Source organism: Microcaecilia unicolor, chromosome 2 (genome assembly GCF_901765095.1).
Source record: "Microcaecilia unicolor chromosome 2, aMicUni1.1, whole genome shotgun sequence".
NCBI classification, from domain to species: Eukaryota; Metazoa; Chordata; class Amphibia; order Gymnophiona; family Siphonopidae; genus Microcaecilia; species Microcaecilia unicolor.
This window is the reverse complement of record NC_044032.1, coordinates 304994292-305007619: the sequence shown is the minus strand read 5'-3', so window position 1 is coordinate 305007619 and position 13328 is coordinate 304994292. Positions and strand designations below refer to the sequence as shown.

At 50.9% G+C, this 13328-nt stretch overlaps 1 protein-coding gene across 1 annotated transcript in view; it reads left to right on the top strand.

The window, feature by feature from the left end:
• KDM4C (lysine demethylase 4C) overlaps positions 1-13328 on the top strand; it is an 865731-nt gene that overhangs the window by 236004 nt on the left and 616399 nt on the right. The window lies entirely within an intron of this gene.

Genomic DNA, 13328 nt, shown 5'->3' with positions numbered 1-13328 from the left:
CCAAAATCCCAAGAAACCAGACCTTTCATGTAGTAAAACATTAGAGAAATAGAGATGCTTGTCTTCCTATACTGTGAAAAAAAGATGGCACATGCCAGGGATGGTGTTAGAGGAGGGCAACTAGGGCAACTGCCCTTGACTCCCTGGCCAGAGAGATGCCCAAGCCTGCCGGTACCTAAAGAAAAGGTGCAGCCTGGTAGTAGGATTTGGGGTCTCTCCTAGATTTCTGCCCTGGGCCCCAGCCATGTCTAGCACCAGATCTGGCAGGATGTACTAGTGCTGTCCAGTTCGCGATTCGAATCGATTCGATTCATTTTCAGCGAATTGATTTGAATCAATTTGTTTCTTTAAGAAATCGATTTTTGAATAACTCACTATTAGCTGCATTCTCTGCCACCAACCACCTTCTCGCCTTCCTCTGCATCTTCTGTCTTCTTTGCGCAGGAGATGCGTCCCACCCCCCTCCATGCCGCCACGTTCCCACCTTCCCCTGCAGTGCCTCTCCTAAGACTCGGTGGCTCTCCATTCCCCAAGCCTAAAGACACACACTCCTGGAGGGAAGCAGGGAAGCTTGCAGTGCCGTCTTCTTCGTGCAGGATGTGTGTGCCGCCTCCCTCCATGCCGCCACATTCCCACCTTCCCCTGTGGTACCCCTCCTTCTTAGTCAGTTCTTCAAAAGCCTGCAGATCAATGAGTTTTTTTTTGCCAGCTCATAGTCCCGTTCTCCTAGCCTGAAAGACACACACTGCACTCAGCTCTGTGTGTGGCCATTAGATGTGGCAGTGAGCAGCAGATTGAACTGCAAATCCTGATCATAGCAGGACAGTTTAGCAAAAAATGGATTTGATGGAGAAAGAGAATAAATCAAGGTCAGCATGCCCTGTTGGCCAGTGGTCAATAATATGGTCTGTATTTGCACAGTTGCATAATGAAACCATACAGAGTGGAGAATTTCTGAAATGTACGCTTTGCAGAGTTAAAGTTAAACATAGAAGTGGCACCAGTAATCTTCCTTGTCATCAGCAGCAGATGAATCCATTACGAATGGGTTGTGTCCACCTACCAGCAGGGGGAGATAGAGAACACTGAAAACCATAGTGCCTCTAGGATGGCTAGCTCCATCTGCCTCTCAGTATTTCTCTATCTCCCAGCAGGGTGGGACGCAGCTTGTTCAGCTCCTTGAAGATTCTGCCTGGGGTGGCTCCTGTGCTTTTGCCAGTTGTAGCAGGGGTGTTGTGGCTAAGTGGAGCCCACTTTAAAGGTACATAGGTTCGCCCTTTCCCTGCCTTACCCTTCCCCCTGTGTGGATGCAGGCATATAGGTTCGCCTTTTCCCTGCCTTTCCCACCCTCTTCTGCCTCTGGAGTGCCTCTGTAGCTGTTTGCCTCCAACTTTCCTCACAGCATTAAAAAAACCCAACAAAACGCGCTTTTCAGTGCTGCTATTTCTGAGGCTTTTCCTGACTGTGCAGCTTGACCGGAGCTCGTAGACTCGGTCCTTTGAGGTAAGAGAGATACTCAGCTCCTCCGGGGAGGGCCTGCGGACGGTGTTCCAATCGGGGTGATTTTGGCGCGAAGCCGCTATTTTGAATTTTATTCTGCCGTTTTTCGGCGATGGCTGCCGAGGGAGTTAAGCGCTGTTCCCGTTGTTGCAAGCGCAGATCAGCAGCGGGGCTCTGTAAAATGTGCTGTTTAGACGGTAGAGCCAGTACGAGCATGGTGAGTGATGATTCTTCCCGTTCGATGGAGCTGGCAGTGGGCGCAATCTTAGAAGCGCCGCATGGCTCGACCCCCGCGGTTGCGGCGGAGTCTGAGAGCAGAGGGGTGCCTCGGGCCGAGGCTACCAGAGGAGCTCCGTTCCCCGTGGCTCCTAATTCGGAGACGGGAGGTCAGGGTGAGTTTTCTCCCCTGAGTTTGTGCTTATTTTGCATAAAGCCTTCATGCTGAAAAGAGCTCTGCCGCAGGTGTGTGACACTGCGTTGCTACCTGGTTCCCCTCCGACTGATGATGGCCCGGGGCTGATGCCAGACGTGGATGCCCCTGAGCGTTGGATGCACGCTATGCATAGACGGGTAAATTCCCCGTCGGAGAGTGGCGCTCCCCCCCCCCTCCCCCGTGGTCGGGCTGTGGGGACTCTGCGGGATCTGGCAGGCCTTCATGATCTGAAGAGCCAGAGGAAGGAGCCAGTTTGCCACTGGATCTGGATGATCCCACTGCGGTTCGGATTTTCCACCGCGATGAGCTGCCAGCACTTATCTCTGATGCCTTACATGCCCTCTCTATTGAGGACCCTGTTCAAGGTGAGGCCTCCTCTGGCAATCCGAAGATGGCGAGTACTAAGAAGCCTGCTCGTGCCTTTCCTTTGCATGACTTCATCCAAGAGCTTATTTCTGCTCAATGGGGTGACCCCGAGGGGCCCTTGAAAGTGGCCAGGATGATGGGGCATCTTTACCCTCTGAGTGAGGAGCACTTGGCCCGTTTTGGGATGCCTAAAGTGGATGCCTTAGTCACGGCGGTGAAAAAAAAAAGACCACCCTCCGAGTAGAGGGAGGGGTCACCCTGAAGGACATTCAGGGCCGACGGCTGGAATCAGCGCTAAAACGGTCCTTTGAGATTTCGGGCCTAGCCTTAAGGGCGTCTGTTTGCAGTTCTTATTCTGCTCGAGCCTGCCTCTCTTGGTTACAACAGGCAGTGGAACAGCCCGTTGATAGTGCGGAGCCCCTCGCTGAGGTTGCACTGCGCATGGACTCAGCCTTGTCATTTTTAGCTGACGCCCTCTATGATCTGGTCAGAGCTTCGGCTAAACAGATGTCCGTGGCGGTGTCCGCCTGCCGCCTTCTATGACTACAGCATTGGGCGGCTGACATGGCTTCTAAGCAAAGGCTGGTGAAGCCTTTCGGGGCCTTCTGTTATTTGGAGAGGAGTTGGAGAAGATTAAAGACCTGGGGGATGCTAAACCCCAGAGGTTACCTGAGGATAGGCCGCGGCCTTCTTCCAAGGGTCAAGTGGTTCCCTCCTCCTCCAGACCTTGTTTCCGTGAAGCTAGAAGGTATTGCCCGGGGCGCTCTGCTGGGTTCAGCCAACGTGCCCGCTTTTAGCAGAAGAACTCCTTTTGCTTGGACAAACGCTCCGTAGCGGCAGGCTCAAGGCCAGGAGTTCAGGGCCATCCTCCACAAGGATGGGACGCCGGTCCACTCCTCCTTTACAGCTTTAGGAGGACGCCTTTCCCTCTTTCTCGAGGAGTGGACCAAGATTACCTCAGATCAGTGGGTCCTGGACCTGATCAGAGAAGGTTACCGGTTGGAATTCGGTGCCTCGGTGAGAGACGTGTTTGTGGAGTCCTGATGCGGTACTGCCGTCAAACGGGCGGCGGTAGAGGAGACCTTACAAGTCTTGTTGCACCTTGGAGCGTTGATCCTTGTGCCTCCCGCCGAACACGGCTGCGGTCGTTACTCCATTTATTTTGTGGTGCCGCGAAAAGGCGGGTCTTTTCGGCCCATTCTCGACTTAAAGAAAGTCAACGAGTCCCTAAGAGTGCGGCATTTTCACATGGAAACCCTGTGCTCCGTCATTGCGGCGGTACAGCCAGGAGAATTCCTCACGTCTCTGGACCTAAAAGAAGCTTACTTGCACATTCCTATATGGCCCCCGCACCAACGGTTTCTCCGGTTTGTGGTGTTGGGAAATCATTTTCAGTTTCAGGCCTTGCCTTTTGGCCTCGCCACAGCTCCCCGAACCTTTTCCAAGGTAATGGTGGTAGTAGCTGCTTTTCTCAGGCGAGAGGGTATCCGGGTTCACCCGTACCTCGACGACTGGCTCATCAGAGCGGATTCTGCAGAAGAGAGTCGTCATGTAACAGCCAGAGTGGTACTGCAATCTCTGGGCTGGCTCGTCAATATACCCAAAAGTCACCTGACCCCCTCTCAATCTCTGGAATATTTGGGGGCCCGGTTTGACACAGCCTCGGGGTTTGTCTTTCTACCCGACCAAAGGCGGTGCAAGCTTCAGAATCAGATCTGTCTGCTCCTGAGGATGCCTCGCCCGGGAGCTTGGGACTTTGTCCAGCTGTTGGGGTCGATGACGGCCACCTTGAAAGTGGTGCCATGGGTAAGGTTACCATTTTTTGTCCTCATAAAAAGAGGACACTTTCATCACCCCTTTCACGCACTCGCCCCGCCCCGGACGCATATTCGCCTCCCCCATCATCTCCACCCCCCTTTCACCTCCCCTCCCCTTACTCTACTATCCCTGGTGGTCTAGAGGTACCTCTTCGTCTTCGGGGCAGGAAAGAGCCCCCTCTTTCCTGCCCGGAGCGCTGCTGCCAGCTCAGCTGCCCTGCATCCTGTGAGTCCGACTCTCGGCGTTTCAAAATGGCCGCCGAGAGTTGAAGTCTCGCGAGGCTGCTTCAACTCTCGGCGGCCATTTTGAAACGCCGAGAGACGGACTCACAGTATGCAGGGCAGCTAGCAGCAGCGCTCCGGGCAGGAAAGAGGGGGCTCTTTCCTGCCCCGAAGACGAAGAGGTACCTCTAGACCACCAGGGATAGTAGAGTAAGGGGATGGGAGGGGAGTCCCGCCCCCGCCAGCCAGCCCGTTTGTCCAGAAATCCGGACAAACGGGCAGGCTGGCCAAATCCGTCCGGACACCCGGACATGTTCTCAAAAAGAGGACATGTCCGGGTAAATCCGGACGTATGGTAACCCTAGCCATGGGCGAGAGCGCATATGAGACCTCTGCAGATTGCCCTGCTTCAACGATGGTCAGGGCCGTGCCTAGGGTCTATGGTGCCCCCCTGCAGACTATCAGTTGGCGCCCCCCCCGGACCTGCCTGGCAATGTGCTCCGCATCCGCTAGCGAGGCTCCAAGGTGTGTGGATGTCAAAGAATAAAGTGATTGCTCAAAGCATATACTAACCACAATTGCTCGACTGCAAAACACTATACACAAACTTGTGCAAAAACACACTCATAACCTCACCAAACCATAACAGCACTAATTCCAAGGACAGAATGAGCTACAACCTTATGCATGGAAAGGCAGCAGTGTAATTACATCGGGCTCTAAAACACCAGTACACAACCTAGTGAAAAAAAAAACACCAAAAAGGGCTGAAAATACTACACGCTAGTTTCCTCAAGAAGTCAGACTCAGCATGCAGCAATACTAGAAAAATTGAAACTTACATGCAAAATATCACAGATGCACATTTCCAAAAGCTGACATATTCCAGTTAATAAATTCTGAATAAAATACTTTTTTCTACCTTTGTTGTCTGATCATTTAGTTTTTCTATTCGCTTTGGTCCCAGTGTCTTCTGTTTTATGCAATCTCTTCTTTCCATTTGATATTTTTTCTCTCACCATGTCCATCATCCTCCTGTGTCCTTATGCGTACTGCCTACCATCTGTAGCCCTGTCCCTATCCTTCAGTGTCCTGATCCAGCTCTTAAATCTTAAATTTAGCAGTTTCCCCTCCATCCATATCCAGCATTTCTCCTCACTCCCCTCCATCCATGTCCAGCACCTTTCCCTCTTTCTCTCCTACCCTTCCATCCAGTGTCATCCCTCTTTCTCTCTCCATCCTTCCACCCATTACCCTCTCCCAATCCTTCCATCCATTGTCTCTCTCTATCTCGACCCTTTTCCATTCAGCATGTCCTCTCTCACCCCATCCTTCCAGTGTCTTTCCTCTTTCCCTACCTACCAGCATCTTCCCTCATTCTGCCCCCTCCTTCCAGCATTTTTCCTCTTTCTCCCTTCTTTCATCCAGCATTTCTCAGTCTGGCTGCTAGGTTCTCCCCCAGTTTCTCCCCAGCAGCTTCGCTCTTTCTCCTGCCCATGTCCCCTCTTTCTCTCTCCATCTTTAAACTCATTTCTCTCTCTCTCTCTCTCTCTCTGTACCCCTCTTCCATCCAGCATCTTCTCTCTGGCTCTCACCTGCTCTTTTCCATGTCCCCTTTTTCTCTCACCATCTCTTTCTGGCTCTTCCCTGCTCTTTTCCATGTCCCCTCTTTCTCTCACCATCTCTCTCTAGCTGTCCCCTACTCTTTTCCATGTCCTTGGCTCTACCCTGTTCTTTTCCATGGCCCCTCTTTCTCTCCCCATCTCTTTCTGGCTCTCCCCTGCTCTTTTTCATGTCCCCTCTTTCTCTCACCATCTCTCTCTAGCTCTCCCCTGCTCTTTTCCATGTCCCTGGCTCTCCCCTGTTCTTTTCCATGTCCCTCTTTCTCTCCCTATCTCTCTCTGGCTCTCCCCTGTCTTCCCAATCCCAACCCTGGGACCAGCATGTCTTCTTCTCTCTTCCTTCCCTCCCAGCTCCCACCCCTCTCTTTGGGAGTTCAGCAACTATTTGTCTTTCCTCTCTTCCTCCTGGGATCCAATAAATATCCATATCTCTTCTCTCTCTCCTGTTCCCACTTCCCCTCCTTCTGTGGGTCTAGTATGTCCCCTGCAGGTCCCAGCATTATTGCCCCCCCCCCCCAGTCCAATAATCTCTCACTCTCTCTGCTGTGCACTGATCCAGTCATCTCACTCCCTCCCCCACTCAAAACTTGCTTTAGATTAATGGCGGTGGCAGCACTCCACCCGGGCTGTCTCCGATTCTGCCCCCCAAAAAACAGGAAGTCATGTGTCAGTACCTGGCAGAGGAAGGCGCAGACATAAGAAGAAAAAGAAGCGCGGGGCCACCTGCAGCAGCCTTCAGACATGCGCTGTCGGCTCTGCCAGTCCTCTGCCCCCGGAACAGGAAATTGACGTCAGGGGGCAGAGAACCGGCAGAGTCGACAGCGCATGTCTGAAGGCTGCTGCAGGTGGCCCCGCACTTCTTTTTCTTGTTATGCTGGCTGTGGAAAGAAGCGGCGCCGGCGGCAGCAGAGGTTCAGCGTAGGTCTTGTTTGTCGGGAGTCTAGTACAACACGGTAAGCGGGGTAAGCGCGGCGCCCTTGAAGGCAGGCGCCCCCCCTGCGGTGCTTACCCCGCTTACCGTGTTGGCACGGGCCTGACGATGGTCTCCTATGTCCCAGGATTATCAATGCAGACTCACATGGCTCCCTGCGGCTTGACTCAGTATGGAGTGGTGGCTCTCAGACAGCATGCTGCGGCGAGGAATGCTGCTAGCGCTTCCCGATTGATGCCTGGTGGTAACGGATGCCAGCCTGAAGGGCTGGGGAGCACATTGCCAGGGAAGCTATGCCCAGGGTCTGTGGACACCCGAGGAAACGGGGTGGTCCATCAATCGCTTGGAACTGAGAGCGATATTCCAGGCGCTTCTGGCTTTTCACATGACTCTGTCAGAGTTCTGTCAGACAACACGGCAGCAGTGGCCTACATAAATCGACAAGGCGGCACTCAGTGTCAAACACTGGCCGCAGAGGCGACTCAGATATACCACTGGGCCGAGTTACATCTGCAGCTTCTGTCAGCAGCTCACATAGCAGGTCAGAGCAACGTGCAAGCCGACTTTCTAAGCAGGTATCAAATCGACCCTGCGGAGTGGGAACTGGCAGACGAAGTGTTCCTTCAGATCTGTGCCAAATGGGGAACACCCGTAGTGGATCTTATGGCCTGAAGCACAAATGCCAAAGTCCCGTCCTTTTTCAGCAGACGGAGAGATCCTCGCTCGGCGGGGTTGGATGCCTTGGCTCAATCCTGTCCCCCGGGCCTCCTGTATGTGTTCCCTCCTTGGCCCTTAATAGGGCAGCAATTCCTGCGGATTCGGCTGCATCAAGGAGTGGTGTTCCTCATTGCCCCGGATTAGCCCAGGCGGCAGTGGTATGCAGACTTTCGGCGGATGCTGGTGGAGGCTCCCCTTCCTTTGCTTCAGATACCGAACCTGTTGTCGCAGGGTCCGGTGACCATGGAGGATCCATGCCGCTTTAGTCTTACGGCATGGCTATTGAGAGGGCGCAATTGAGAGACAAGGGCTATTCTAACAAGGTCATCTCCACTCTCTTGCAGGCCCACAAGTGTTCCACTTCCTTTTCCTATGCTCGGATCTGGTGCCAGTTTGAGGCTTGGTGTGTTTCTAAAGTGATCACACCCATGCGGGCTTCTGTCTCGCCGATACTTGACTTTTTCAGAATGGTATACAAAAAGGCTTGGCCTATAATTCCCTGTGGGTTCAAGTGGCAGCCTTGGCATGTTTTCGGGGGAAGGTCGCTGGCCTCTCCCTGGCTGCGCATCTGGACATTGCATAGTTTCTTAGATGGGTGCTTCAGCTTCGGCCTCCCGTGCGGGCCCCTTGTCCGGCTTGGAACCTGGGGCTAGCTAGTATTAAAGGCTCTTCAGTGTTCGCCCTTCAAGCCGCTGAGGCGAGCTTCGGAGAAGGATGTGACTCTAAAGACAGTCTTTTTGGTGGTCATTACATCAGCAAGACGGGTGTCTGAGCTCCAGGCGCTGTCCTGTCGAGACCCATTTCTGCAATTCTCAGAGTCCGGAGTAATGGTACGTACTGTGCCTTCCTTCCTGCCTAAGGTGGTTTCAGTGTTTCACCTAAACCAGCCTATTTATCTGCCCTTCTTTACTAGGGAGGAGTTTCCGGAATCTTTTGGGCAGTTGCACCTTCTGGATGTACGCAGGGCTCTGTTGCAGTATCTGCAAATGTCTAATGCTTTCAGGACCTCTGATCACCTTTTTGTATTGTTGTCAGGTCCTCGCAGAGGGTCTCCAGCGTCTAAAGCCACTATAGCCCGTTGGCTTAAGGAAGCCATTTTTTCTGCATATCTGCTATCTGGCCGTCCTCCGACTGACGCCTTTAAGGCACATTCCACAAGAGCGATTTCTTCCTCTTGGGCTGAGACGGGAGCACTCTCTCTTCAAGAGATATGTAGTGCAGCTACTTGGGCTTCTAAGCTCTCTTTTGCCCGTCATTACAGGCTGGATGTGGCTGCCAGGAGGGGCGCGCTTTTTGGAGCACAAGTGCTTGCGCGTGGTGTGGCTTGTTCCCGCCCTATCTAGGGATTGCTTTGATACATCCCATTCATAATGGATTCATCTGCTGCTGATGACAAGGAAGGGAAAATTAGGTTCTTACCTTGGTAATTTTCTTTCCTTTAGTTACAGCAGATGAATCCATGATCCCTCCCTGATTGACTCTGTTTTGTGTTCAGTTTTTCCTGCAGATATGTTCCCTCATTGGGAGAAGTTGGAAAACAGTCTTCAGGATTTCTGTTCTTATACAGGAGATTGAGTTAGTCCCTCCTTTGTGTTATTGCTCCTGTTCTGGGGCGTTCGTTCGCTGTGAGGAAAGTTCATGTTATGCTACTTTGCGGTTTAACACTGCTTTGGAAGCTTTAAAATACTGAGAGGCAGATGGAGCTAGCTGTCCTAGAGGCACTATGGTTTTCAGTGTTCTCTATCTCCCTCTGCTGGTAGGCGGACACAACCCATTCGCAATGGATTTATCTGCTGTGACTAAAGGAAAGAAAATTACCACAGTAAGAACCTAATTTTCCCTTTGGAATCATGTTGAAAGACATCATAAAGCAAAATTTGTTGATCTTCAAGCTGAACATACTTCTAAGATATCTGTTAAGTCTGACACTTTTGTGGCCACAAAGCCTAAAGCATCAGCAGCCTCTACTCAAGCCCGGGTTTCATGCTTTTTCCAGAAGCTACTTGCACCAGCAGATAAGAAAAAATTGACACTGCCCTCATGTATTTTATTGTTAAAAAATATGCAACCATTTAGTGTTACAGATCAAGGCTATTTGGCCTATTCTCAGTCTCTCAACAGGTGTTATGCCGTGCCATCACGTCAATCTTTAGGTGATTGAAGCTAAATATGATGATACAGTGGTGGAAATAAGTATTTGATCCCTTGCTGATTTTGTAAGTTTGCCCACTGACAAAGACATGAGCAGCCCATAATTGAAGGGTAGGTTATTGGTAACAGTGAGAGATAGCACATCACAAATTAAATCCGGAAAATCACATTGTGGAAAGTATATGAATTTATTTGCATTCTGCAGAGGGAAATAAGTATTTAATCCCTCTGGCAAACAAGACCTAATACTTGGTGGCAAAACCCTTGTTGGCAAGCACAGCGGTCAGACGTCTTCTGTAGTTGATGATGAGGTTTGCACACATGTCAGGAGGAATTTTGGTCCACTCCTCTTTGCAGATCATCTCTAAATCATTAAGAGTTCTGAGCTGTCGCTTGGCAACTCGCAGCTTCAGCTCCCTCCATAAGTTTTCAATGGGATTAAGGTCTGGTGACTGGCTAGGCCACTCCATGACCCTAATGTGCTTCTTCCTGAGCCACTCCTTTGTTGCCTTGGCTGTATGTTTTGGGTCATTGTCGTGCTGGAAGACCCAGCCACGACCCATTTTTAAGGCCCTGGCGGAGGGAAGGAGGTTGTCACTCAGAATTGTACGGTACATGGCCCCATCCATTCTCCCATTGATGCGGTGAAGTAGTCCTGTGCCCTTAGCAGAGAAACACCCCCAAAACATAACATTTCCACCTCCATGCTTGACAGTGGGGACGGTGTTCTTTGGGTCATAGGCAGCATTTCTCTTCCTCCAAACACGGCGAGTTGAGTTCATGCCAAAGAGCTCAATTTTTGTCTCATCTGACCACAGCACCTTCTCCCAATCACTCTCGGCATCATCCAGGTGTTCACTGGCAAACTTCAGACGGGCCGTCACATGTGCCTTCCGGAGCAGGGGGACCTTGCGGGCACTGCAGGATTGCAATCCGTTATGTCGTAATGTGTTACCAATGGTTTTCGTGGTGACAGTGGTCCCAGCTGCCTTGAGATCATTGACAAGTTCCCCCCTTGTAGTTGTAGGCTGATTTCTAACCTTCCTCATGATCAAGGATACCCCACGAGGTGAGATTTTGCGTGGAGCCCCAGATCTTTGTCGATTGACAGTCATTTTGTACTTCTTCCATTTTCTTACTATGGCACCAACAGTTGTCTCCTTCTCGCCCAGCGTCTTACTGATGGTTTTGTAGCCCATTCCAGCCTTGTGCAGGTGTATGATCTTGTCCCTGACATCCTTAGACAGCTCCTTGCTCTTGGCCATTTTGTAGAGGTTAGAGTCTGACTGATTCACTGAGTCTGTGGACAGGTGTCTTTCATACAGGTGACCATTGCTGACAGCTGTCTGTCATGCAGGTAACGAGTTGATTTGGAGCATCTACCTGGTCTGTAGGGGCCAGATCTCTTACTGGTTGGTGGGGGATCAAATACTTATTTCCCTCTGCAGAATGCAAATAAATTCATATACTTTCCACAATGTGATTTTCCGGATTTAATTTGTGATGTGCTATCTCTCACCAATAACCTACCCTTCAATTATGGGCTGCTCATGTCTTTGTCAGTGGGCAAACTTACAAAATCAGCAAGGGATCAAATACTTATTTCCACCACTGTATGTCCATTTACATTTTGAGCATAAACATCAGATTATATAACTCTTTCTCTCATTGCGAAAAGGATGGTTGCTCCATTGACCTTCAAACATTTAAGGTTACTTTCCAGCTCATTTTCGAAAGTGATCGCCGGCCATCTTCCGACACAAATCGGGAGATGGCCGGCGATCTCCTGAACCCCGCCAAATCGGTACAATCGAAAGCCGATTTTGGGCGGGTTCAACTGCTTTCCATTGAGGAGCCGGCGAAACATCAAGGGGGCATGTCGGTAGGGTCGTGAAGGCGGGACAGGGGCGTGCTCACGAGATGGCTGGCTTCGCCTGATAATGGGGAAAAAAAAGCCAGGCTTGACGAGCATTTCGCCGGCTTTACTTGGTCCCTTTTTTTTCACGACCAAGCTTCAAAAAGGAGCCCCAACTGACCAAATGACCACCAGAGGGAATCGGGGGTGACCTCCCCTTACTCCCCCAGTGGTCACCCACTCCCTCCCACCCAAAAAAAAACAAAAATAAACCTTTTTTGCCAGCCTCTATGCCAGCCTTAAATGTCATACCTGGCTCCCTGATAGCAGTATGCAAGTCCCTGGAGCAGTTTTTTAGTGGGTGCAGTGCACTTGAGACAGGTGGACCCAGGCCCATCCCCCCCCTACCTGTTACACTTGTGGTGGTAAATGGGAACCCTCCACAACCCACCCAAAACCCACTGTACCCACATCTAGGTGCCCCCCTTCACCCCTTAGGGCTATGGTAATGGTGTAGAGTTGTGGGGAATGGGTTTTGGGGGGCTAAACAACCAAGGGAAGGGAGCTATGCACCTGGGAGCTATTTTAATTTTTTTTTTTTAAGTGCCCCCTAGGGTGCCCGGTTCGTGTCCTGCCATGTGAGGGGGGCCAGTACACTACAAATGCTGGCCCCTCCCACGACCAAATGCCTTGGATTTCACCGGGTTTGAGATGGCCGGCATTATTTTCCATTTTGACCGAAAACCGATGCCGGCCATCTCAAACCCGGCGAACTCTGACATTTGGCCAGGCCCAACCGTATTAGTGAAGAAAAAGATGGCCGGCCATCTTTTTCGAAAATACGGTTGGCTCCACCCACTTATGGCGCCAGCCCCGAAGATGGCCGGCACCGTTTGATTATGCCCTTCTTTGCCACTAAATTAGCCTTTCTAAGGATTTTTCTAACAGGCTTTCCTAAGCATTCTACCAGACCAGTCCAGAACTTGTGTTGTGAGAGAGAGAGAATTCAGAAGTTGCTCTGTCATATAAGTGTGCAGCATCCACATTTCAGTATTGAGTGGAGGAGTAGCCTGGGTTCAGTTCCCACTGCAGCTCCTTGTGACCCTGGGCAAATCACTTAACCTTCCAGTGCCCCTAGTACAAAACTTAAATTGTGAGCCCACTGGGGACAGAAAAATCTCTCTCCCTCTCCTCCACAGTGATCACAAGGCAAGAGGAGGAAGAAGTGAAAAGATTCATATTGCACCATTTCTCCTCTCCTCCTTTGTTGGCCTAGACCCAACTTTTCATGTGGATCACATGGGCTTCCTTACCAGTCCCATGGTTTAAACATTCAAATGTAGGCTGGCAGAGGAGGAGAAATTGGCCCAGTGTGTGTTCACTTGCTCTTATTCTTGCCAAATGATTTCCGTGCGGGAGGGAGAGAAAGATTGAGGAGATCTGCTTATGCACAGGTGAAAATTCTATGTTGTGCAGAATTTCTCCAGGTGTATTACTTAAGAGCTCAAGGTTCTCAGCAGCCTCTTGCCTCTGCAGCCCTCTTTTATAAAGTTCCTATAACTAAACACATTTGCTTGGAATACTTGGAAAACTAGGACTCAGTCTGTTGCTTTGGATGCTCCCACAGTCCAGATAAAATCTTTAGTGTCCAGAGCTTATTTACTTAGGGAGTCTTTGGAAGAGGGAGAAATTCCTTGTACCCAAAGTGATAACC